General features: G+C 30.8%; 1 long non-coding RNA gene and 1 pseudogene across 1 annotated transcript in view; both read left to right on the top strand.

Moving 5' to 3' along the window:
* Positions 1-26,370, top strand: part of LOC120609428 (uncharacterized) — a 33,076-nt gene extending 6,706 nt beyond the window's left edge. The window contains exons 2-3 of the long non-coding RNA XR_005654773.1: positions 22,483-22,631; positions 25,529-26,370. This is a non-coding gene — a long non-coding RNA (uncharacterized LOC120609428). The remainder of the gene's footprint in view (positions 1-22,482; positions 22,632-25,528) is intronic.
* LOC120610180 (uncharacterized) lies at positions 7,555-7,672 on the top strand (annotated as a pseudogene).
* Positions 26,371-27,074: the final 704 nt, after the last annotated feature.

Below are 27,074 nucleotides of genomic sequence, written 5' to 3'. Positions count from 1 at the left end.
TGTGATCTTCAACAATTTTCTCTTTAATGCCAACTTCATCTAGAACCTCTTTTTTCTTTGGTTATTTTTGTAAATCAGCGCTTGCTGGTTTGCTTTATACATCCTGACTGTGTCTTCTCTTGCTCCTTCATTGAATCATCTTTCCCTCTTCTCCACACAGGAATTTCTGAAATTCTCATTTCCTCATTGAATTAATTACATTTTCACTGTTCCCAATGAATTAATTATTAAGATATGCAGATTTTATTTGAAGAAAGTCATGGGCTTCCATATTATGCATTTCAACTGCTCCATCCAAATGCAGGTCTTCAAATTTTTCTTTCCTTTGGGTGCCATCCCTGTGCAATTCATCCTACACATATCTCTAGAATAATCCTCCTAAAACAATTTCTATCATTATCACTTCTCTATTTAAATAACTTCTATGGTTCTTCATTCCCATATTGTATCCCCCAAGTGCTATAGTGTATCATTCAAGGTTTTTTGTTTACTGAGATTGTCTTTAACTTTTACCTTTGAAATGCACTACCTTTGAACCAAATTCTACCTTTGCTATCTATGTTCCTGATATACTTCCACCACACCACCTCCATACTTTTATTTTGTTACTCCCTGTGTCTGAGTCAATAATATGGTAATAACTATGTAGTGCCAGGTGGGTACTAGACTAGTCAGGGAGATCATTTCATAAATTGCCTTAACATATATATATATATATATGCCATATATATATATATATATATATATATATAACCATTATACTGCAAACCTGAAATTAATATAAAATAATATCGAATGTCAACTATAATAAAAAAAAATTAAAAAGGAAGGGAAAGGCAAAGAGAATTAAGAGTTTCAAATTTTAAATATAAAACAGATAAGTCACGGGGATGTAATGTACAGTGTAGAGAATATAGTCAATAATATTGTGATAGCATTGTACAGTGTCGGAGTGTTGCTGGACTTATCATGATCATTTCATAGATATATAAATCTTGAATAACTATGATGTACATCTGAAACTAATTTAATATCATTATATTGTAATATAATATGTTAGCTATTTTTAATAAAAAATATGTAAAAATACAACTATATTGGGAATAATACCTTTATTTCCACCTACTGAAGAATTTTTAAGGACAAATAAAATAACATCATCTCCGTAAGCATTAATCAGAAGTATATTATCACTTCATCCTGAACCAAAAAATCACTTAATTAAAATAATTTGCAGGATTGTCATTTCCCCTATTAACTCTAAGTTTCATATTATGGGAACTATTCACACCCACATCATCCAGAATTGTAGCTCAAATGCAGAAGAGAGTCAAAAGATGAACTAAAATAAATATCTTTTAGGAAAGAATTGTTGCTTATGGAAGGTTATTGTAGTCGTTTCTAAACTGTGTTGCTTGTCTCTTTTGTGGAATTGTTTCTGATGATTCTCAGTAAAAGAGAAAACATTATAATCTCAGTGAAACGCTTTGTAAGAAATCTTAAACAAACAAAGAATATCAGTGTTATTTTCAAGTCCAACTTCCCACCTCTTCTGGTCTTTCTTTTTATGTTAGCATGGCTGAAGACAAAATCCTGGCACTTAGTAACATAGTAGAGGACCTCGAACCTGCTTTATATTCTGAAACCCTGTGTTCTCATTCCAGCTTGGCTGCTAACAAGCTACCTCACCTGAGTAGTCATCCTGCTATGTTTCTGGTTGCCCTAGCTTTAAAATAAGAGATTGGACTATAATAACTCTTGGCTACCTTCAAACTACAATTTCTATAGTTATATTCTTAATTGCTAAAAGCCATATTTAAATTTCCAACTTAAATCTCTTAAGAGTTCATCTAAAACTATAACCAAGAATCTAGTAAATTCAAAAAATCTCCTCTTTCAGCATGCAAGACAGAGTGGTTTTTCATAGTCACAACGAAAGCTGCAACCCTTTTCCAGTTGGGTGAAAGCCACCAAATAAACTGATCTTGCTCAGCCATGGCCAGTGCTGACTCAGGCCTTAATATAGCTAGCAAGTATCAATGCACATGTACATTATGATTTAGATCTAGTACAGCCATTAACTGCCTTTGAAAGTGATGACTAGGAGCCATTTCAAGAGGCCGATGCAATTCATTCCTAGAAGAGCTTACAAAGCAAAACTTAATGTCCTTTACTTTCAGTCCTCATTGAAACTGAGTTTTAAAGCCATGTATGATTAGAACCAAATATTTTATTTTTCTTATAACAATAACCTGTCTAGAGATTTATTTAGTGCTCTTTATTTAGAGCTCAGAAGACATTTTGATTTTAAAAAATATTTCTATATTCATTGCAGACTCTCTAAACTCCCTTATAAAAGGTTGTGCATGCTGTGCTATAAGATGCCTGGTTTGGAGAAGTGTGAAACATATTTTGACAGTTTAATTGAAATAACGATTGAGCATGAAGGAAAAACACCTGTAGTAGAGAGAAATCAACAACAAAAATTCTCTGCTGAATTTTCCAGACAAAGTAGAGGAAATCAAAAGGACTTTTTATTCAGTGACAATGAATTAATATATCAAATGGGAGAACTGTTATCAGAATTTAGGCATCAAGAGTTACTCCTGAACTTTTGTCTTTTATTAGGCCTTGGGTCCTGATCCTCAGTTGCTTAACTTTTGCCTGACTTATTAGAGTGTTATTGGAATTCACCAAGACAGGAGTATGTAAAGCTATATATCCTAAATTACTAGTCACAAAATATCAGCTGTCTCCGGGAGACATAGAAATCAGAAGATTGCATATAAGAATTCAAATTTCTGATTTCTTTAAAAAATCTAGAGTATCAGGAGACTTTTTTTTTTTCCCCCTGCATGGCAAAAGCACACTGGAGCTGAGGAGCTGAGTAAACTTATATATATCCTCATGTATTTAAAAAAAAAAAATATATATATATATATATATAATTGTGTTTCTGTTTCACACACAAATACATGCACAGAAGCGGTGTCTCTGAAATGACATTAAAAAATCTTATGACATTGGTTGCATCTGGAGAGTTGACTGAGATTCCAGAAAAATTTTATTGTTGTCTTTTCGATAATTTTTGAATTTTTAAGTCTGTGAATTTATTAATGTTTCTAAAACAAAGAAACTAAAAAAATAAACAAAAACTACTTTATCTGATTTGATTTAATAAAAAATTTGTATTGGTTTATGTGCCAGTTGAAATTCCCAACCTAGATGAGAAATGCTATTCAACTATACTGTATGTAGTAGTTAAGGCAGCCTTTTGTAAAACAGGTAAATATCATTACAGAAAGGGTGACTACATGAAAGACTGCTTCCCAAGATTAAAAAAAAAATTGTATGGATTATCTACAAATAATTGTTTTTAGAAGGTCAGAATAAAACTCTTCGAAGGATGTAGATGGTAAAAACCACATGATTATAGAAGTTCTCAGTTGCAGTTATTTCCAAATTAAATGTTCTTAGCTGAAAGTGAACAAAGCCTCTTTCTTTTAATATATATGAAAAATTAAGTTTTCAAGAAAATAAAATCAAGAATTTCTGTGATGATAGGCTAACAAAATAAATATTAGGAATGAAAGAAATAATTATATGCTATTTTCAAAATTTTATACAGGATAGGTAAATTTCTTTCCCCCTCATTCCTATTACTGATGAGACTACTAGAAAAATAGTTTTTCAAAAATATTCTGAGACAAAGTATCTTTTTAAGGTAGGTATGGACTCAATGAGTGTTTTAGCTATCTTGGCTAGAAGTTTTGTTTTAAGCTGTTTTTCTGTGATGTCTTGAAAAAACAAACTGGGGGCAATATTCTTTATACTTATCTTGATAGGCTGTGTGAATGTGTGTGTGTGTGTGTGTGTGTGTGTGTGTTTGTGTGTGTGTGTGTGTGTGTGTGTGTGTGTGTGTGTGTGTGTGTGTGAGTCTTGGCGCCTGTTTCTTGAATGAGGGATGGTGAGTTTCATCAACTGGAAATTATTAGCCATTACCCTTTCAAATATATCTTTAGTCTCAGTTACCCTCCGGTCTGCATCACTTCAATTATATCTATTTTTTACCTTTTGCTGAATCTTCTATTTTTCCTATTTTTTTTTCTTCTGTTTTTCCCTTTGTTTTGTCTCTCTAGGTCTAGATATATTCTACTGACTTATCTTATACTTCTCCAATTCTTATTTCAGCTCTGTCAAATTTGCCATTAAACAAATCAATGGAGTTTTTAATTTTAGATAACATCTTTTTTTTTTTTTTTAGATTTTCGAGTTACTTCTCTTTTTATAATTCCAACTTGTATGGAAAAATTCTCCATCCTGTCTTTGAAGCTCTTCTACATATTAATCATATTGATTTCATAGCTTGATTTCATATCATTTGAATCTCCTGAAGATATATTTCTAGTCACCCTCTTCTTTTCTCTCTCTTTTATCATTATAGTCTTCTTTTATGACTAGTTTTTTTTTTTTATCTCAAGTTTTGAGCATAAATAATTCTAAAGACAATTTGAGTATCTGGTGATGCCCTCAAAGAATGTATGCTTTTGCTTATTGATACATCTAGCAGAGAAATTCTATTAATTCAAGATCATTATAATCTAATTAGAAGTTTAGATAATAAGCTGGCACACAGTCTTGGTGCTGGTCTATTTTTAGTTCCTTCTTACTTCTAGAAAATCCCTCTTTGGTATTTCAATGAGAAGTCTGGGATGTTGAATAGAATTCTGCCTCTTTAAATTGCCCTAAACTTTTATTTTGGTTTCTCACTCCCATAAAATTATTGAAAACTCTGCTTTACATCCGAGTCTCCTAGCCACCCCTTTCATAATTGTTAGAAGTCTCTGAAAAAAAAAGAAAAAAGAAAAAAAGCCTCTGGAATAAAAGTGAAATAAATGTGTCCAGGCTCATATTTTAGATCTTTCCTTCTTTCTTGTTCTCATTCCCATAACTTCATGCTACCTTACAAAGATGAAATGTCTGAACTGATTAGTGTAATTTCTCTGCTAATTCTTTTTTAGTATTTTGTTTAACATGAAGTAAATAACAAACATCCAGTATTGGAGCATGTTAACCAATATTTTTCTTGAATTCTCTTTGTCTTCCATAAACATCCCAATAAAGGAATTTTTCAGCTATTGCAGTACAATTAGTTGAAACTAAAAACATGCTATTGACAAAAATTTAAAATGTAAGACCAATATAAATGCTTTACAGTCCAAATGAAAATTTTATAAAAATATTAGTATTTGGAGATAAACTTATTTCTTAAATGTTTCTCTTCAAATTAGAACAAAACAATTTCTAGCATTAATTCTGTCCTCAATGAGCATTAGAGGCAAAAATTGCCTAAATTTAAACACACAAATGTATATTTAAAGTCAAAAAATAATATGTTAATGGAATAATATATTAATAGGCTAATTGTTGGAAGCAATAGAATGCAGAATTGCCAATGGAAAAAATTCAATTATTACAACACGGACATAAAAGTTTGATCATATTTTATATTAATTATAAGAAGATAAACAAGGAACTTCAATATGGGACCATAGAAAACATTGTGGAAGATAGAACAAAAAAATCATAGAATTTATATGAAAACATATTATAGAATAAATTTTCACTTGGTAAAATGTATTCTTAATTTCGGTATTAAACTGTCATTGAACTGCAATTAAAAGGATCTTGGAAGATTAGAGTCCACAAATCTTTTGTTTTGTCATCATATGGTAAACTATGATTTTGTAACTATAAGTAGATAAAAGCAAGCATAATACAATAGTACAAATCAAAGTAGCTTCAAGTTCTCAGTGCAAAAAAGATGAATTGGAATGCTGCAGCACTTTTAAAGCTCTCAGAGAAGGAACATTGAGAACCAAGAAGACTCTGGCAAACAAAAATTAAGAATCCATTTGTGACTTCTGAAGTGAGTATAAATGAGGTAGACGTTTTCATTAAGCAACTGAAAGTATATATAGCTGTTTAGTGTGGTGATGTGATATTTTCTAATATTGTAAAATATATTAAATATTAACAAGGACAGACTTCTTCTTTTTTTCTATTGAATGAATGTGAAACAGAATTTAATAGGAAAAAAAAAAAACCTCAAAGGAGAGAGGTCTTGAATTTGGCATTAAATTGATAGAGATGGTGAAATGTAGGTAAAGGAGGGACTAATTGAAGCCAAGAAGGGTACAATTATTTGCTTATGTTGAATAAAGTAAAATCCAAAGTTATTATTTTTGCTTATGTGAGACTTAGCACAGATAGAAAATAGTATAGCTTATTGTAAGTTTAAAATATGCTTTTACCTTACCAATTGATTTAAAAGATAAGAAGATATCAAATATGATAATTATCTAAACCCTAATAAAATAAAATTACAGCAAAGCATTACCATTAAGGAAAAAATAAAACCAGAAGACAAAAACTGTAACCTATGGGTATTCGAATTCCAATATTAAAAGTCAAAAGGCCTATATACACTTAAAGTGATGATATACTGTACATTGGGCAACACGGCTTTGAAAAATCTCAGAATGTTTATCATAGAGTATTAGAAGAATAAAGACCATATTCAAACTTAAGGAAAATGAGAGCCATAAGTTTAATATTATATGAAATATAAATATATTATGGGAAAAAATAAAATGAACAAAAACATAGAAAAGCGAACCTCCTGAACCAAATAGGGTTATAATTACAAAATGACAGATTTATAATTTTAAAAGATTATAATTCTTTATTATCTTTGTTTGTAAAGTGAAAAGAAACTAAGAAAGATATAAAGAATATAAACATATTTTAAAATCTGAGTTTGTAGGTTTAAATTGCATTTTTTGTTTTCCAAAATAAACACATCTGTATTTTTAGCGGTCTGTAACTCATCACGTTATATCTACATTAAACTTTAAATTATGTTGCTAGACAAAATACAGGACACCAGTTTGAATTTTAGATAAACAATAAATAATTTTTTTTGTTACATGCATATTTGAGGCATAACTTATACAAAAAAATGTATTGTTTATCTGAAATTCATGTTTTACTGGGTGTTCTTTATTTCTATTTGCAAAATCTGGTAACTTGATTTTAACAAAATTTTACTTGCTAAACTAAAACAGAATTTTACATCTAATTTCAATCTAAAATCATAAAATACAAAAGAGAAATTAGCTAACCAAACACATAATCAGACAAATAAAATCCAATACCAATTGAAAATAAAAAAATTTTCTATGAAAATCAATTGACTAAAGGAAGTATATAATGCCCCCCCCAAAAAAATTATAGAGATTTCTTTTAAATAGCAATTTAAAAAATATATTTCATGGTCTAAAATCTTTGCTACACAAAGCCCTGGAACAGTCCCTGGAACAGCAGAATCACCATCACATTAAAGCTTGTTAGATATGTGAAAACTTAGGCCCCATCACAGCCAGATAAACCAGTGTCTGCCTTTAGTGATTCCCAGATATTTTATGGACATACGAAAGTTTGAGAAACACTAATCTAGGTAATGTAGATAATTTCTATTTAAATAAAAAAACAGTCTACGGCCATGCTACCCTGAACAAACTGATCCTGTCTGATCTCGAAAGCTAAGCAGGATTGGGCCTGGTTAGTACTTGGGAAGGCGACCACCTAGGAAGACCAGGTGCTGTCGGTGTAAAAAAAAAATTTAAAAATAAGGGATTGTAAACTGACAAGTTCCTTGCAATCTGTGAGGTCAACCAAGGGTTGCTTCACCTCAAAAAATAAAAATAAAAAATTTCAAATATCTTTATTATCAAAAAGAAGTATTTTTAAGTTTACTTTTAAAAAAGCAACATAAAAATAAAGCAAAAATTTAAGGATGAAATGCTAGAGTAAATATAATGCATGAATAATTGTAACAATTTAAAAGATAAATCATTAATGACTGAAGATGTCTAATAATAAGATCTTTAAAAATAAATTTATGCCCCCAAATAAGACAATTACATTTTAGAAATAAAAAGTGGATAAAATAGCCCATTGAAATAATTTAATGTAATATATAATATGCATAACTATGTCATACATTTTAACTGAAAGATAATGAAAACTATACATCTGAGAAATCTGAAATTTTTAAGGTATGTAACAATATTGATTATGAAATATTTATATTAATATGTCAAAATGTAGAAATATCTCAACCCATATAAAATGTACATGAACTGACTTAGCATACATCTGGTCATATATTCAATGATGAGTAAAATTTAATTCTCGGTCTTCTCCCTCCTTTCTTTTTTTCCTTCTCTTTATATTTATTTCCCTATTATTTCCTTTTTTACCCTATCTTTACTATTTTCTCCTTACTTTCATTTTATTAACTTCTGATTGAAAAGAAAATTATGTAAAGTCTTATCAAAGGCTATAGAATTTAAAAAGATAATTTAGAGAGAATTTTTTTAAATAATGTATGACATTTCAAATGCAGACTTTTAAAAATTATCGTAATTTTGAACAGGTTCAATAAAAGGAAGTTTGTTTAAAAAATGAAACAAACAAAAATGAAGTTTGTTTAAAAAATGAAACAAACAAACAAAAAAGTCTTGTTAATGAGAGGTGGAGAGGAACTGTTAGAACAAGTAAAGGAAATGCAAACAAAGTTGTATCTTTCTCTGGTTCCTTTCTAGTATCAAGAACACCTTGGCCCATTGCGTAGGAAATTATTATTTCCACATTATGTCCTTTTTCAACAGACTGTGAATCACAGACAAGAAGCCTGTTCAGGTTTAAGTCTCATCAAAACCAAAATGGTGCAAACTTGATTTTATTTAGAAATTCAGAACATAGTGATTCCCCTAGCAGGATTAAAAATGACAAAAATACATTTCAGAAGAAGGAAAGTCACTTATAAAGTAGAAGAGGAAAATGAATACTGAGGGAAAAAATTTTAAAAAATCTTTTGCAGAAAAATTGATTTCATAGCGTATAGGGACCATCTTGGAAAATAAGATTTGAATGGAAATCATCTCTTATTCCTAAACCATAATCATTCACACATGCCAGATGAGATAAAAAAGAATTTAACTTTTACACAGGAACCACCAATGCTGATTTTTCTAGGCATTATAAATAACACACTTAGATAGTTCCTCTTCTTTTCGCTTCCAACAGTTAATTCTAATATTTAAAGCTTTTTTTCAATATCTCCCCTGAACACCTTTTATTCTACATTCTTGTTCAGCATGAATAAAAGAGAAAGGAAATTCTGTTTACTGGAAATGGGTTACAAATCAAAACAATTTTCACAACCCTAAGGCTATATACAGAGAAGACAACTGAATTTGCAGTTCGACTGAATTAATTGGTCCTTTTACTCAGTGAGAAATAATCTCATAGGCAAAATAAGGCATATCTATGTTCTAATTTCATCTGTTATAACTTTGGAGGAGATATTTATCTCTCTCGACCTCAGTTTTCTAACTGCTAAAAGGCAGATAAGAATATTTTCAATTACATCAAGTAGTTGCACATATTTAATAAGCTAAGTGTAAAGTATATGGACTGGCTAGTGACCATATGTATTAAATACTTTTTATTTTTAATAGCAGTATGACTAATGATTTTAATAAATTTAATTTTAATTATTAAAATGCAAAAAATACAGAAACTATTATTCTTTGAATTCCTTTTATTCAAAAGAAAAACTTAAATTTTGGTGTATTTGCTGTTTTATCATTATATACTTTTCAATAAAAGTAATATATGTTCATTACACAAAATTCAAACAATACGAAAGAATAGAAAACATAAGAATAAAATAAAAAGCAATACATATCACAATAGAGAAATTGGTACCATTTACTTTAGGTGAATCTTAATACATACAGACAGAGATAAAGTTTCCAGGGTTAGAAAGAAGTTAGTTGAGTTTAAAATTTAGGTCGACTAATACTTGAGCCTGAAGTTTCTCTCTAAAGAGAGTTTATTCTCACTTTGTAATTTTTGAGAAAATGTGGTCTTATATTTCCAAGTTGTATTTTTCATTTTTATTTCACACTGTAATATAACTATTGACAGCATTGATGTCTATTGCTGCATTAGGTTTATAGCCCATTATTTTCAATTACATGTGTTCTTTTATTTTATGTCTTAATAAAAGACCTTTCACATCTTTGTTACTGTCTTCTTCTTACAACTAACAAGCCTGATACTCTTAAAATTTAAACACTTTCTCAAACAGTTCATTGTAATTATCCAATATAAATATTAATCACCAGGCCAAGAGCATGTCTTAGTTTATACTGTATTCAGTGTGATGGATGATTTCTTTTCAACGTTGTATATATAATAGAGAAAAACAATATACATTTCTCAAAGTCCTATATTGTAATAGGTTTTCCTGCTTTGTTATACTTCTATAAATTTTATAAAATTGCTCTGAACATTTCTAGAGAGTTTAGAATTCTCTTATCCTTTTTGGCCAGTGTCACAATATCATAACTTACTATCAAACTGGCCGTGAATTTTCTGTCTATGCCGCGTTCAGAACAGTAACAAGATATTGATCTGATTAGGTTATTTTACAAACTCATCACAACCAAACAAGTTTGACCCAAAGTCATAATGACAACTTTAGTTTAGCTAAGAATTATCTATAATCCTTTACATATGAAATTCTTTGTATATTTTAGACCTTATTAGAAATATGTGCTAGTGACAATAAGCACTGCAACACTTTAGGTATTGTAGCACTATTTGTAACCCTGGTGTGGTTTCTCCTCCTCTTCCCCTTCCATTCTTCCTTTTCCTTCTTCTCCTCCACCTTCTTATTCTCTCTCTCTCTCTCTCTCTCTCTCTCTCTTTCTCTCTCTCTCTCTCTCTCTCTCTCTCTCTCTCTCAGATTTAGTTGGCACATGAAACATGTCTGTTATACCTTCTTGTAGTTACTTATGCCCTATTACTAAGTTGGGAAAATAATTATTTGGGGGAAAAGTTACACCTGCAATTTGTAGGTTACCTCTTTAAAAATGAAACCTTTTGCCTTAGACAATCTCTTTCCCTATCCCATGGGTAGAAATGTGTATATGGCAGTATACCAGCTTCAACCATTGGGTCGAAGACAACTCATGATGTGGCACAGTAACAAAATAGAAGAACAGTCCTTAAATTACCTTATAGAGCAGTGCTGGGGTTTTATTTCTAAAGACATGTGATTATGCAAGATTGAGTCCATAGAAAACTGTTCATGGACAGACACTTGATATTCTCCTTAAGCAAATTGCATAATGTAAGATTTCTGGATAACTTCCTATAGGGAAAAAACACTAGTCTTTTCCAACTAAGTAATGGAGTAATTGGGAAATATACATGGGAAAAACAGAGAAATCAAAATGACCTTTATTTCTCATTGAACTTGACAAAGAATGTGAATTCTAATACCTCTCCCCAGGATAACTACCTACATAATTTGTGGGGCTCTATACAACATGAAAATTTAGGATGTCTTATTTTTTGAAAATTAAGAAATTCAAGATGGTAAAAGCAAAATATAAACCAATCACTGGGTCTTTCTAATCATAGGACCCTCTACGACTGCATTGGTCTGTTTTCTCATCCTTTACATATAAACTGTAGAATTCATTAGTGAAGAGAATGGGTTTCTAATGCAGCCACAAAAAGAATCTTGACCTTCTTCTCACTTCTCCATGACAGTTCTCTGGAGCCAAAAGAGTCTAAAGGGATCTAGGCCTGGTCTGGGACCTGACCCAAGTTCGTATAACTCATAAAGTGAGAGTAAGATAAAAATCTTTTCTACGTACAGAAAAGCAAATCAAAAGGAGAGGAACAAGAAGGGCTTAGCCCACACATTCTTAATGACCTTTTTCCTTTTCTGACCAAGCAAAGTAGTCCTCTGGCCTGGAGTGATAGAATAGAGAGTTGTAGCTCTCTTCTCAATGCTTCTAAAAAAAAAGTTCCTATTTCCTGGGCTGGCCAGTATGTACCATATGGAAAGAAATATCTTTATTTACAAATTTTTGTTCACTTACAAACTGTGTTTAGCAAGCATTGGTCATTTGATAGTAAAATTCTTCCTTGTCAAGCATAGGACACAGGGGAGATTCCTGCTAAGCACCAGGAGTGTTGGAGATAAAATGTTAGTGTAGAAGTTAGAGAATGATGTTTGTTTATTCCTCTCTTCTCTCCAAATTTTTATCAACTGAGTAATTTGAATAAGACTCAATAGGAATAAAACCAGTTATTTTAAATATTACTAGTAGAGCTGAATTGAAAAACTTGGTTTTGACTGAAGGTCAGAATTAAGTTTAATACTATTTTCCTCCCAAATTAACCTTTGAACTTACATGTGGGAAGATTTGGTTCTTCATAGCAGACATTTATCGAACCAGTCACATGGAAGAGTCTATGTTATCTCAGACTCTCTGTGTGCCTTCACAATTCAAAGAAACCAAGATATTTGTCATTGTAACAAAGAGAAATGTGGACAGAGGAATGGCTGACAAACCATGTGCCTCTTATTGGGATAAGCAAATGACAATGAATGGAAGAGTAGAAACTTCTTCACATTAAAATGGCAGAAGTTCCAATTTTATGGGATGGTAGAAATCTGGAAAGAGTGAAAATGACTCCTGAGTATAAAATTGCTGTATCATTCAGCTCTAACAACTTGGCCAGATTTCTTTGTTCTATGAAAAAAAAGGAAACTTTGGCCTCTTTTCTTTTTCTTTTCTTTTCTCTTTTTCTCTTTTCTTCCCTTTTCGTACTTTCAACTATGCTATTTTAGTATGAAAGTAGCAGCTATAGATAATATATAAACAAATGAAGCATTCTTTAAAAAACATTTCAGGCCCGAGTTTGCCGATCTCTGTTCTAGAGCTATTAAATGACTCGATTTAATCAACATTCTCTTAGGATTTACAACTCAGTTGTAAATTTTCTCCACATTCAGTCAGCTTATTTTTGTCTTATGAAATAAAAACTATCAAGTAATAAAACTGTCATAAATTTAGAAGAATTATTTTGAAAAATATTTGATACATTGTATAATTTTAAAGAATTATCAAAAAAAAAGAGTAAAGAGAATAACCCAAAACTAGATTTTCATTGTGGCTTAGAAACTATTTAGAAAATGACTTAATGAGAGAAAGAGTCAGTGTAATTAATTAGTGCTTTTACACTAAGAGCAATGGGTTCGTGACAACTGGCTTTTCTCTTGCTATTTGCAAAATTTGCTTAGGGCTTCATTTTACAGGCAAATGAAAACAGGATTTAACTCTATGGCTTCCACTAACATTAAGGGATGCTATTCATCTCCCTTATTGTACTCTGCTTAGAAATTTACACATTAAGGCTTATATTTACAAGTCTAGGTATATGCTGTAAGCTTGCCTTAGGAGAGAAAAACACACATCAACTAAATTCACTAATTATTTGATTATTATTAAAATAATTTCCATGCAAATGGGATGTATCAATTTTATATTCATTGCATACATTTCAGAACATAGTTTATCTTCTCAATGCTTCCAAATGCTTAGACTTTATTCTTGATATCACATGAGACAAAGATTAAATAAAATTCTGCTTTGATTCTAATCCCCACTCCCCACCTTCAAGAAGAAACACTACCTCTTTCATTTAAAGAATTTAAAAGGTATAAAATTCAAAGTAAACCATCAGATTTTGGATAAATAAATTTCTTTCATTACAACAAATGTGTTTAAGGAGTGTCCTAAAATATAAATATTTTAAATATAGAACCACAATTTTTCATGAACTATCTGAATCAATATTAAATTGGCATCATAAACACAATTCTAAATTAAGTAGGTATTATAAGTAGAAACTCTTTAAGTGAATTAACGAAAATACATCTCTCTGAAATAATATATGAAATTGTGCCTCTTTAAGAGTATTGATTACGTTGGAAAAAAATACCCATGGTAGATTGTTATTATTGGTTAATTATATTAATATTATTATCCTCCTTTATTTGAAAGTATCATACCCACGCATTGCCATGTCTTTTATAGAGCCTCTTAAGGAAATATTATACCTCTTTTGCCCAAATGATGTTGGATTTAACCTCATGATTTACTTTGACCAATAGTCCATGAACACATATGACATATACAACATCCAAGTAGGAGCATTAAGAGTCACTGTCTTTATATCATCTGCCTTGCATTATTCCTGTGCTACAAGATCAGCATGTATAGTGTCAAGGTTGCTTGACTGGCAGATCAGATCTGCAACTCATCCATATGGGTGACAAACAGACTTCGCTGTTTAGTAAGACACTGAAAATATGAGGTTATTTGTTACTAAAAAATAACACAAAGAAGACTTACTGGTTCACCAATCTATTTTATAGGTAAGATATTGCAATGGCATAAATCACTGAAATTTACATAAACTAAAGCAGAGAAGTCAGGTTTTTAACAGGAATAGTAATAACTGCTACTTATTGTCTACCCATATTTGTTTATCCTATAATTTTTCTGGGATCAGATAGAGGACTCTCTGTTTGCTAAACACTCAGCATTCCCTCTGCTGACTGAAATATCACATTTTTTCTTACTAATGTTTTACAGGGTCTCTATCACAGAAAATGTGTCTCATTTGGCTTTAAAATAATGCCATAGATTGTTAGCTATCCTGATATACAACTGTCCTTCTACAAAGAAAAAATATTTTGTAATAATATTAAATATGTCAACATTAATCATAACAGAAACATATTCTCTTTATGAAATGTTCTGATTCTTGTGTTGTACTTATATTTACAAAAACAACTATAAACTCTCAACTTTATAACAAAATAGGCCTTAGATAATCTACTTTCTCTATCCTAGTTATAGATGAAGAAATTGGAGTTAGATAGTTAAATGACTTGCTAAACATTAAGAGTTAGTTAATGCTAGTATTTTAGTGGCATGCCTAGTCTTAAGGCTCTAAATCACTGTTCACCCAGGTCCATATGCAATTCTTTATTGCCATTAGTAATTTTTTCCGAACATTTAAAAATTTTTTAAGTGTTATTTATTTTATTATTTTTAATGAGAACACAATATGAACTCTACCATTTTAACATATTTTCTAAATGTATAATATAATATTGTTATCTATAGGCACAATGTTGTATAATAGATCTCACTTGTGTAACTGAAATTTCATTCACATTGATTAGCAACTCTCATTTTTTCCATCTCCTGTCCCTGGCAACCAGAATTCTATTATTTGCTTCTCTGAGTTTGACTATTTCAGATACCTCATATAAGTGGAATCATGAAGTATTTGTCTTTCTTTGATTCACTTATTTAGAATAATTTTAGAAATTTTTATTTTATCTCTTTGAAAATGGCATATTTTGACAGAGACTGCATTGAACCTGTAGGTCGCTTTAGGTAGTAAGGATACTTTAACAATATTAATTCTTTCAATTCATAAACTCAAGATATCTTTTTATTTATTTGTGTCTTCTTCAATTTCATTCCTCAAAGTTTTATAGTTTTCAGTGTACAGATCTTTTGCATCCATGGGTAAATTTGTTACTAAGTAGTTTATTCTTTTTAATGCTATTGTAAATGGGATTGCTTTCTTAATTTATTTTTTGGATAGAGGAATATTTTATTGTCTACAGGGTAATGAGATCAATATCCTTGAAATGAATATGACGTTATCAAGAAGAAAAGATTGAAGAGCTGGGAATGGACAGGAAAAGACATAAAAGGGCAGATCAGAGGGCACTAAGGGAAACCTCACTCATTTTAATATTTCACGAACCTATCAATAACAATCATAGCAATCAATTATAGGAAATTTGCTATGTGTCGGGTATTGTTACAATGACTTTACAAATCTTTATTAACCTACCCAACGATGATGTCAGGTAGGGCATTATCACCACAATGTTATTAATGGCAAAAATGAGAACAAGGAATTTAAATAAATTTAATAAATGTTAAATTTTTATACACTTAATAAATGTTAGAAAGATATATCAAAATTGAATTTGCCTAAAATTCTATAGGTCTTAACAATAAGGTTATTGGTTTAAATCTCTTCCTTATAAAAGTCAGGGAGGTTAAGTCCTTTAAATAATACCTTGGAAACCTTTCAAGCCATAAAGCTACTAAACTGTTTTCTCTTATTCTCTGTATCTCTGTCTCTTATTTTCTATTTTATCTAATAAAGGTGAATTATCAACATATTTCCAGTTAAATAAACATTTGTTATTTTTTTTAAATTCCCATAATTTCTTGATTCTGTCAAGAGGGCAAGCAGAGAGGAGTTTAATAAGTGAATTACAGCTATGCACTTAACCTTCAATCCATGGTTGACTTAAAAGTATCTACATTTCTTTTCTTACAAACTTTAATTGAATAACTGCATAAATATTCTTTTACATTAAGAATTCTGTTAAGTGAGTTGATGTGTGAGAGCTGTATGAGTAACACAAGTTCATATATATTAAATCAGCCTGACTTCATATGGCAGGAAACCATCATAAATACATGCAGGCTGTTTGACACACAGACCACAGTAATTGCATAACGAAAACTATGAATAACTCTACTGTTCATAAACACTGTCTGAGACATATATCTCTGTGACATTTTCTTGAGCAAAGAAAAGTCCCTTAGACACATGAGCTTTTATAAACCCATTAAAATGATATCTTGCAAGCTGCTGCCCCCATTTTCCAAATAGTTACTCAGTATTTCTGAAGACTTGTGGTATTTTATCTCACTTTTAGGTGCCTTATATAACTTCTGATATTTTCAAATGCAAGGATCAGGCTTCAATTTTTATTTTACAGTTTAGAAGTAAACTTTATGACTTTTTTTTTAAAGAACTTATATCTTTGTCCAAATGGCTCCTGAATAATAACTATCCATTATCTCACACATTATTTGGATGTAGTATGATTTTATCTCTACAGGTTGGCATACGTTTACCTCATTCAACAGCATTGCCTTTTGAATAAATGTTTCTGATTAGTTTGATAGATACACTAATCACAGACTACAATGGCACAGGTGAAAAAAAAAACTGTGAATTTTCTCACAATGTACAACATGTTGCATTATCTCTTATTGTTCTCCTCTTAAATTTTGCTAACTCATTGAATGATATTTTTTTACCAGAGGAAAATATAAGTCCGCAAGCTTTAAGTTTGGTAATCCTGCTGAGATACAATTGTACTCAGACTATTTTACAGCGTAGCACATTTTAAGATTGATATGTTCCTTTAAAAATATTTCACCTTCCGCCATGAACTAAAATGCACTTTCAAAACTGTGTTAACTTTCCACATTTATGTATATAACAAATTATGTACAATGAAATTAAAGACATAAAATGAATAACTAATCTGTGTATTAAAGACTAGAAACGCATATTCAGTGTTTAATTGTTCTAATTTAGTTTTCTAGGAAAATCACTAAGCAAAAAAGTGGCATCAACAGAAATGCTCACCTAAATGGTACCAGACAAAGGGCTAGTGTACATTGCTTTACGGTTTTTAAAACACACATAAACCTTTGCAAATTCCTATATTCTTTGTGACGTATGCCATTGAATGTTATATATAATTTATTATCCTCAGTTTAGGCATGGTTGTGATTCTATACAATCATGGTAGCATAAAATGTGTCTAATGTTGACATCTGAATTTATGTGTTATACTATATTCTTAATAGCATTATTCAAGTATAATTGATATATCGTAAATTTTCTCATTGAAAAAATATAGTTGATAGACTTTTAGATCTGGGATTCTTGGGAGGACATTTTCTATTGGCTTTTTTTTTTTTCTGTATATGTAGCAAACTTTCTTTTTTCTTTGGATCTCTTTTTTTAATTGAAAATTGTACATTTTTGATAGTACGCTTGAATACCTCTAGTATCAGATATCTTTCTCTAAGATTTATTCTTAGATAAATCTTCCCTCATTGTTTATCATTGTTGTATTTTTCTTGTTGCTTCTATTTGTTTAGCCATTCTTCTGAATGAATTCTGTATATTCTGTACTCTCTGTAGTATAACAGCCACTTAGTTCTTTACTAGCTTTTTATTTCTATATGTGTTATTTTATTTTTAAGCTCGGCTTTCTAGAATTACCTGGATCACTATGATTTAGTGGTCAGCTATTAAATGGTCAGAAAATTCCTTAAAAGCCTTGCTTTCCATCTTATGCCAAGAAGATCTCTGTGTAAAGGCACACATTTGAACTTCAGGTAGTTTATAAAGAAAGAAAATAGGTAGTTTATAAATAAAGAAAGCTTTCATTTCCTGCCTTGGTATGGCCTCAAGGTCACCTAGAGGTGAATTACTGTGGCATTTTCCTATCCCAGAAATTTATATAGCCTTCCACATATATGTAGCTTTCTAGATATCCAGGAATATATCAAAACTTTTTAATGTCTCCTATAATCATCTAGTTCATTATTACTGTCTTTTAAGGTTTTTTGGTATAGATATAACAGTTATCTTGACATATTTTAATTTCTTAATTAATGGTAGATTGCTAAACAAATTAGGTGAACACCTCCAAACTTCTTGATAGAGCATAAACTTTTATTCATTTTAGTTAACATTTTTGAAGGTACTAAGCAAAATTTCATAATTGCATTACCAAACTATTAAGTTGATGCTATTCATTTTTAGAACGAATACCAAAAAGGTGTACGGTGTTTTTTTCAGTGCCCTCTTTCAAGAGATACATGATGATGCTGGGTCCAATGATATGGGATGTTAACACTGATCTCTTGTTTTAGGTGATGTCCACCTGGATTCTCCACTATAAAATTACTATTTTTTTTCCTTTGTGTTTAATAAATATTTCATAGAGAGATATTTTAAAGACTATGCAAATATCCTATTTTTATCTTATCTTAACTCACTAATCATAGGTTGTATGCATGATTTTTGCCTGGAAAATTATTACTGGAGTGACTATCTAATGGTAGTTTTCTATTTCCATCAATTCTTCTACATTTATGAATTAGAAGTCTACTATAAAGAATAATTGTTTATACTTATTTATTTATTCTATTATGTATATCAGTGCAGAATAATGGATATTTAGTTTATTTTATGGGTTATAAGTTATTATTATCATTATATAATTTATTGCTAAAATTCTCCAGGGTTGGTCAGCAAAATAAATTCCACCTTCATCTCTTCTTTGTTATGTGAATATATATATTTTTCTCAGTCACCTTTGAGTGGACAAGTTCATCTTTTAGTGGATACTTTGAAGTGAATGTGACGATGCAGAATTTCTTATGTATTTTGAAACCTGATTTTTTCCCCTCAATAACCTTGATATTTAAAGGATAACTTGTTATATATAAAATACTTGGTTTTGATCATATTTCGCTGAGGTGAAAAAAATAAAAAACACTGCCCAACTGCTGCCTTCCTATGCATGTTGTTTTTCATTAATCTTTGCTATTTTAAGTTACTTTTCTTATGCTTTTTAAAGTTATTTACTTTTTATACCTGGAAATATCATGGATTATATTTTTTAGAATCCAATAATTTTACTAGGATATGTCTCTGAATAGTTTGTCTTGAGTGTATTTTTCCAAGAACCTGATGGACCTTTGAAATATTTTTAAAAAGCTTGTTAATTCTGGAAAGTTTTATTGAATTCAAGTTTTAAATATTCATTTCTTTCCTTTTGCTCCTTCCTCCTCCTTTGGGGTCTCCAATAGAACAAATGTTAAATTTTCTTTGACTATTTTCATTACTTTCTTTCTAACTCTTTTAGCTTATTTTATTTTTATTGACTTGGTTGTTTTATACCTTTTGTCAATGACTCATTAAATTTTCACTTCAGTCTATTCTCTTTTAGGGACATTGCAATTTTTTTCTTCATTTCTAAGATAATTCTGTTATTTTCTTCCCATTCTTTCCTGTATTTAATCAGTACTAATTTCATTTATTATCATCACCTTTTGACCATTTTTCCTTAATATTTTAATTTCAGATTTCAAACGGTTGTCTGTATGTTTATATATTTCTTTTAGTATATTTATGTCTCTTTGGAATATTTTTTACAAGCTTCTGCTGCTTTATGGTTCTTTTATTCTAGGGTGACCTTCTCTCAGTTGATATATGTTGAATTTTATTCTCTGATAACTCTATTAAATATTTCCTGATAATTTTTGTCTTATGGGGATGTTTAAAAATTTCTATATCATGACTTTTCTCTGTAAATATAATAAAATCAAGATACTTTAGTGTATTTTGTTTTTCAGCTTTTATGGTGGATGAAGAAGTTGTATCTCTTAAAATTTTAGTTCTTTTTTGTGTTTCATAACCGTAAATTTTCAAATGCTGTTTCTCTTTTTCTTTAACCATTCATTGCTAAAAAGTGCTTCTAATTCTCCTTTTCAATAGTTTTTTTCTGCTCCAGAAGCTGCAAGGTTTCATTTGAGTGGCATATACTATTTATTGCATCCCTGTTATGAATTCTTTTATCTTCTCTGACACTTTTTTACTATTTTGTACTTGGCGAATTAGTCTTTCTGACAATGATTTTGGATCAGACACAGGCACTGTTGATTACTCTCTTCTCCATTTCCTGCATTTTTCTCAATCTGCCATTGCTAGCCTCAGACTGGTGTGGGTGGGAGCATTAGAGATCATACTCAATCACTTGATGTTTTCGTAGTTTTATACTCAGATAATCTGGTGTTTAGGCAGTTTTTGTCTTGAAGCTACACTGAGTTTTTCTGTAGTGTTATATATATTTTTCTCCTTGTTGTTCTCTATTTTTGGAAAAAATAGAGGCAGAGACCTAGGTAGTTACTTCTGTTTTCAGCTATCAGAAAGTCCCTATTGATAATGGTTCATATTTAAATGCTTTAAAAAAAATCAAACTTTATTAAGCAAAATGACTTAATAAACTTAATTTTCAGAAGATTATTTGAAAGTGGATGAAACTGTACCTGTGGAGCAAGACAAGTTGGTAATATTTCTAAAATCGTATAATTTCAATTTTTCATTAGTGTTAGGATGTTCCACTTTCCAAACTCGACGAGAAAAATGTAAAAACTTTAAAGTACTAATAAAATATATTTCTGTGTGATAACGCAGATAGCTGGAGGAAAGTCTATCAAGTCTACTATCTTTATTAACAAGTAACCACAGTAGACCAGCTCTATCAGATCACTCCCAAACTGAACATTCAACACTTAATTTCCTTACAACTAAATCTCTCACTAATAAATTAACTACAAATTGCAGATCAGATGAGCTAAAACTGAGTGAGACAGCTATCTCAATTTTGGAAAAGAAAAAGACCACAAAATAACAACGGTCATTTAGACATGCCATTAACCATTTACCTACTCAAAAGCTCCCAACTCCAGTGGAACAAATGTCATTCTATTCTTTAAGGTGCTCATTAAATTATTCAAATAGAGAACATCAACCCCATTCCAAGACTGTGGCATCTGATGTGGTTGGAAAAGTAAACAATAGGGAAAGAGAAAAGTAAAAATGGAAATGAAATATGCGCAATAGAAAGATATTGATGGATAATTTACTCTGAAAATCTGCCAACAGCTTTGGTTATCATTCGTAACCTTTGGCTATGCACACTCTGCTGTTCTCTTGGAATTTCAAATATCTAGACTTAAACCATTTAAACAATTAACATACACTGAGATCCTTCATTAGGTTAGGCATATAGAAATGAGATACAAAAGTAAATAACAATTACTTTTTACTCATTTTCTTTCAGAAAGAATTTAAGTGGTATGGCCTTGTTCCTGCTTTCAAAGCTCCATCTGATATAGACATAGATTTAAAGTAAGGCGGAATGGGAAAGGAAAATAACGAGTTGACTATGTTACGGAAACTCAAGGGAATGAAAGAGTAACATTAGTCAGCGAGATTGCCTTTGCACAGGAAATGTACTTGAGATGGACACTTAAGAATTGGTAACTTTTTAAAGAGAAAAAAACGTGTGAAGTAATAGCAAAGAATTAGCAAATTCTTGAAAAAAGGAAATTATTAAATAATATTGACCAGTTTGAAAGACTAAAGTATAGAGGCCTTCATTAGATTGGAAAAACATTTTGATGTGCTGTTGTGGAGGCTTGGTTGTCAGACTAAGGTATTTGGATTATGATTTAGGCGATATGCATGGTGTTAAGTTTGTTAGAATTTTGCCTGGAGCTTTCCCTCACATTTTTTCTTTTATGAATATTCATTAATTAAATGTTTCAACGAATGCATATTGAGTATCTCCTATGTGTTAAACACTGTTCTAGATGATAGGCATAGTGTGATCAGCAAGATAGAATGATGTCTGGTTTCCATCAAACTTGTCTTTGAACTGGAGAATCTAGATTGTTAATGGAAAATAAATAATCTCAGAAAATGGTAAGAACTGTAAAAGAAATAAAACATGATAAGTGAAAACCAATTGATTGATTGGATGGTTTGACTATTTTCACATAGCAGGTGCATTTACCCCCTGCACCAGTCCTCTCTGCTGGTGCAGCTTTGATGGATTGAGCCCTTGTGTGCTGTTAGCTTCTCATCTAATCTACCTATCTCTCCGTTCTCCTGAGACTTCTTTAGAAGCCAATGAACTTCATTGAGTACAGGTAAGTCAGAAGTACAAGAAAAAGATAAGAAATAGAATCGATGGATCAGTGCCACAGCTTCCTCCTTTTCCTTTGATGGGACAATTCTAAAGCAAACTCTATATATTTTCTCGGAGGGGAGAGTCAGAGCAGGTTAAATCTGTTTCCAATAGTGATAATCTACATAATGTACTTTTAATTAGCTTCCTTCCCTTTCATCTCTCACTCTTCGTGCTCCATTACTCTTGCACCTTAAGATCACTTCTCATACATTACCTGCACCAAAGATAGTTAGCTAGAATGATTGTAGGGAGAGGCGTCCCTGAGAAAATTAATTAACCATGCAAAGACCCAGTGAGAAACACCTGAGATAGTAAAAATAGCAAGTACAAAAGCCCGGAGTCAGGGATAGATATGTTATTTTTGAAGACTGGAAAGTTGAAAGTAATGGATATAGAGCTCTTAAAAGTGAATGAGTAAATAATTATTAAAACAATTATAAATTATAAGTTTATATTATATAAATTATTAATAACTTATCATTATTAACAAATGTGAATAATCATATTTGACACTAAAAATTCTAAACCTCTCCCAACCAGAACTTTTTCAGAATTATTTTCTCCTATTATTGACTCAGTTGTGCCTTTTAAATATCATAGACAAAAGCCACAGTGAATATGAGAACCTTAAAATATTTAATTAGGTGCCTATTATGGCATCTATAATCATGAAATTCATATTTTACTGTATCTTTTTAATTATGATTTTATAATCTCTGAAAAAGGGGTCTTCATTGTCTCAAATTAACACAATGTTTTAGTGATATTGGAGTATAGAAATTGGCAAATGGAACTAAATAGAAAGCTAAGAAATAAACCTATGCTTACGTGAGATTTTATATATCATCAGGGCAGCATTGTTTACCAGTGGTGAAAGACTTCTAACAAATATATAGTGTTGAGAGATTTAATTATACATATATTTACAATAAAATGGTATGCCCTATCTCATAAACAACATTGATTCAAGGTAGAGCAAATAAATATATGTAAAAAATGAAAAAATAAAATAAAACTTCTACTGGAAAACATAAAGGCTTTTCTTAGAAAAAAAGTAATTTTCAAAAATGACAAAAAACTTTGAAGCAGAGAAGAGACCTTGTTTTACAGAAGGAAAAGAAATAAGCTACAGCTAGTTGCGCCAACATGAATACTTTCAAAGCCTAACCTTAAACAATTAAAAGCAAAATAATGCCATTCATATAAAGTTTAAAAAGGGCAAAACTAAACTATGTATTTTTAGATAATATACTATAAATCATAAAGACAAGCAAGAGAATGAAGAGAGTAAAGAAAAGCAAGTAGAGAAGAACACTTCGGATATTTCAAAGTTAGTTGTATTTTCTATGTCGTTAGGCAGTAGGTACACAGGTGTTATGTTTATGTTTATTCTTTAAACTCTACCTATATGTTATATGCACTTTTTTAAAGTACTATATTTTAAGAACAGGTTTGTATTTACAGAAAAATTGAGACAATTATACAGTGGGTCTATATGTTCTGCACTTAATTTCTCTTATTACATCTTTCATTAGTATGGCACATTTTGTTGCAATTAATAAATACTGATATATTAGCATAAACTAACATTTGTACTTCATTCAAATTCTCTTGATTTTTACCTAGTGTCCATTTTCTGTTCTGGGATCCTTTTCAAGGTTCTGTTTAGGATACTACATTCTCATTAGGCTAGTCCTAGCCGTGACAATTTCTCAGACTATCCTTATTTTTGATGACTTTGACATTTCTGAAAAATATTAATCAGATATTTTGTAGAATGTCCCTCAGTTGAGATTTGTTTGATGCATTTAGCATGATTAGATTGGGATTGTGTTTCAGAGAGGTAAGCAACAGCATAGGTATCATTTTCATCATATTATATGAAGAGTACATACTAATAACTTATCACTGTTAATAGTAATCTTAATCACTCTACACTTTTTTTGGACTACTTGCTCAGTGTCATCCCATAGTAGATTTTTCTATCTCCTTTGAAACTCTAGGAAAATAATTTTAAAACAGCTCATTTTTCTCTCCATCAAACAGTAGTAACTTAGAAGTTTAACTAGTATTCATTCATAAGGTTTTCTGAGAAGAGTATTGATTTTGGCTTTATAAAATAATTTCAGGTTTGTAAATTTAGTCTTACTTCTTGAGTATTAGGTTTAATTTTCCCTGTTGTGCCCCAATGCATGAGTGCAGAAAAGTTATCTTGGGACACATAATGGGGTAGTGAATTCAACAGATATGGGGATTTGGCTTTATCCTTACACTCCTGGAACAAACTCTCTCCTATGGTGTAATCACAGTTATGCCTCTATGTATTGGCAAAAATTTCCATGGGAAGAAAGTTAAATTCTGTTTTTTTCCTTAGCAGATTTATAGATCATGACACTTATATTGTTTAAGCCTATGTTTGTTTGAGAAGATGTTCTACTTTTAAAAATAAATCTTTCAGTATATATTAAGTTCTTTTTTGATCTTGGATTTTTAGTTCAGTAAATAATTCAGCAAGTAATTCAGTAAGAAAATTTTTTAAATTTTTAATTGCTTTTTATTTATTTATTTTTATTATTATTTTTTAACATTTTATTTTTTTATCCTCCCTTCTCCTCGCTCCTTTCTGGTAACCACTAGTCCATTGTTCATGTCCATGGGTCTCTGTTTGTTTGTCTTGTTCATTCTTTGCTTTTAGATTTTGCAGCAGTGCTAGGTGATAATCAGTAAAGTGATAAATTTTTCAAAAAAAAGAAACTGAGGAAAAGATATCAACTCACTTTCTCAAAAATAATGCTGTATAATGTATTAAAAAACAAGGTTAACACCAGTCTTTTTTTGTTTTCCTTTTCTCCATAGTAATTCAGACAGGACAGAGTAAACAGAAGGCAATGGCACCAGAAAAGAAGGAAGAGTAAGGGAAAGGTCACAGCAAGACATCATTTTTACAAATCATGCATTATGTTCTCCAGTATTATCAACCCAGTCCAACTCAGCTTGAAATTTGGCAACTTCCACTGTGCTTTTTGAAAGTCTATCGTAAACTCATCTTTCTAGGATATTTGATCTTTTACATAAAAGCTCTTTTCTTCTTTTCACATGTGTCAAAACCTGCCATATCCTGATAACATTCTTTATCCTTGGGATCTACTCTGAAACAATTTAGTTTTTCTCTCTCTCTCTTTTTTTTTTTTTTCCTGTTCACAGTACTGAGAGGAAGGTCCAACATGCTCTTTGCTCCCCATTGCTGCTTTTAGCCTAGACCCTTATTCTGAAAACGTGTACCAGCAACTTCTTTTTTTTTTTAATTTAATGGCATTCCTTATCTTTATCACTTTTTTGAACTCCAGCTCACTCTTTTATTTTCTTAATTGTTTTGTCACTTGAATCACAGTTCTCCAAACAAATGAATTTCCTTTTACTGATTTTATTTATTTTCATGTATTCGGCAAAGAGCCATAGAATAATACCTAGCTTTATGGTATTGCATTGTTCTCAATTATAAAGACTATTACGTTACATCCAGCATATCTAGGCTGCTGCCATTTCTTTTGAATTTCTTTGCTTACCACTATGTTTCCAAATTATCTCTCCTCTTTCTTTCACAATCAGATTTTAAAGTAATATTTTCTACTTAATCACTTCTATTTTCTTAACTCACCTTTATAAAATACATAAAACTTAGACCTTTGCAATCTAAACCCTGTTATATTTATGGTAATTGTTCTCTCAATGATTTTTTATCCCATACTTTCCAGATATAAAGAGTTTTTCTCAGTATTAAAATCTATCCAGGTTATGCTTTCCTATGCTATAGTAACAAATAAATCTCTGAATCTCAGGGATGTAGCCATTTTTTTTCTCATATATAAACAAACAAATGTGGGTTGACATTCCTGGTTTTGTTGTTCTCTGAAATAGGTCTGAGGGTTAATTCAAGGGTTCAGGCTTATTCTATGCTGTGTTTCTCCCTCTTCCGATGCTTTAAATGCTGCCCTGATATCAACCAACTGAGTTTGGGTAGAAGGGAGGGCATAGGCAGTGTGTAAATTCAGTATACCAGCTTTTAATTGTGCTGGCCTTATAACTTTTGCTGTATTATAAAGAATTAGGCATGTGAAACGATACTGATTCTAAGAAGATTAGGAAATTGACTGTCTGTGCTTCTAGGAAAATAGGACGCCAGTCTCTGTCACAGTGCTTCTTACAAAACACCTTCTACTATAGATTTTATCCAATTTGTCAAAAGAATGGATTAATAACCGATATTCTCTTGTACTATGTTAGTATTTGAAGCTGAGGACTACTCCATATTTCTTAGCACTTCTGCCCAGCCTTAGCTTCTTGGTTCCTTTACAACATCTTGAAAACTTCTTTACTGTTTACTTCTCTAAATGTCCATGTA

Source organism: Pteropus medius, unplaced genomic scaffold (genome assembly GCF_902729225.1).
Source record: "Pteropus medius unplaced genomic scaffold, Ma_sr-lr_union100, whole genome shotgun sequence".
Classification (NCBI taxonomy): Eukaryota; Metazoa; Chordata; class Mammalia; order Chiroptera; family Pteropodidae; genus Pteropus; species Pteropus medius.
Note: the sequence above shows the minus strand (reverse complement) of the source record. Positions and strands in the feature narration are given on the sequence as shown.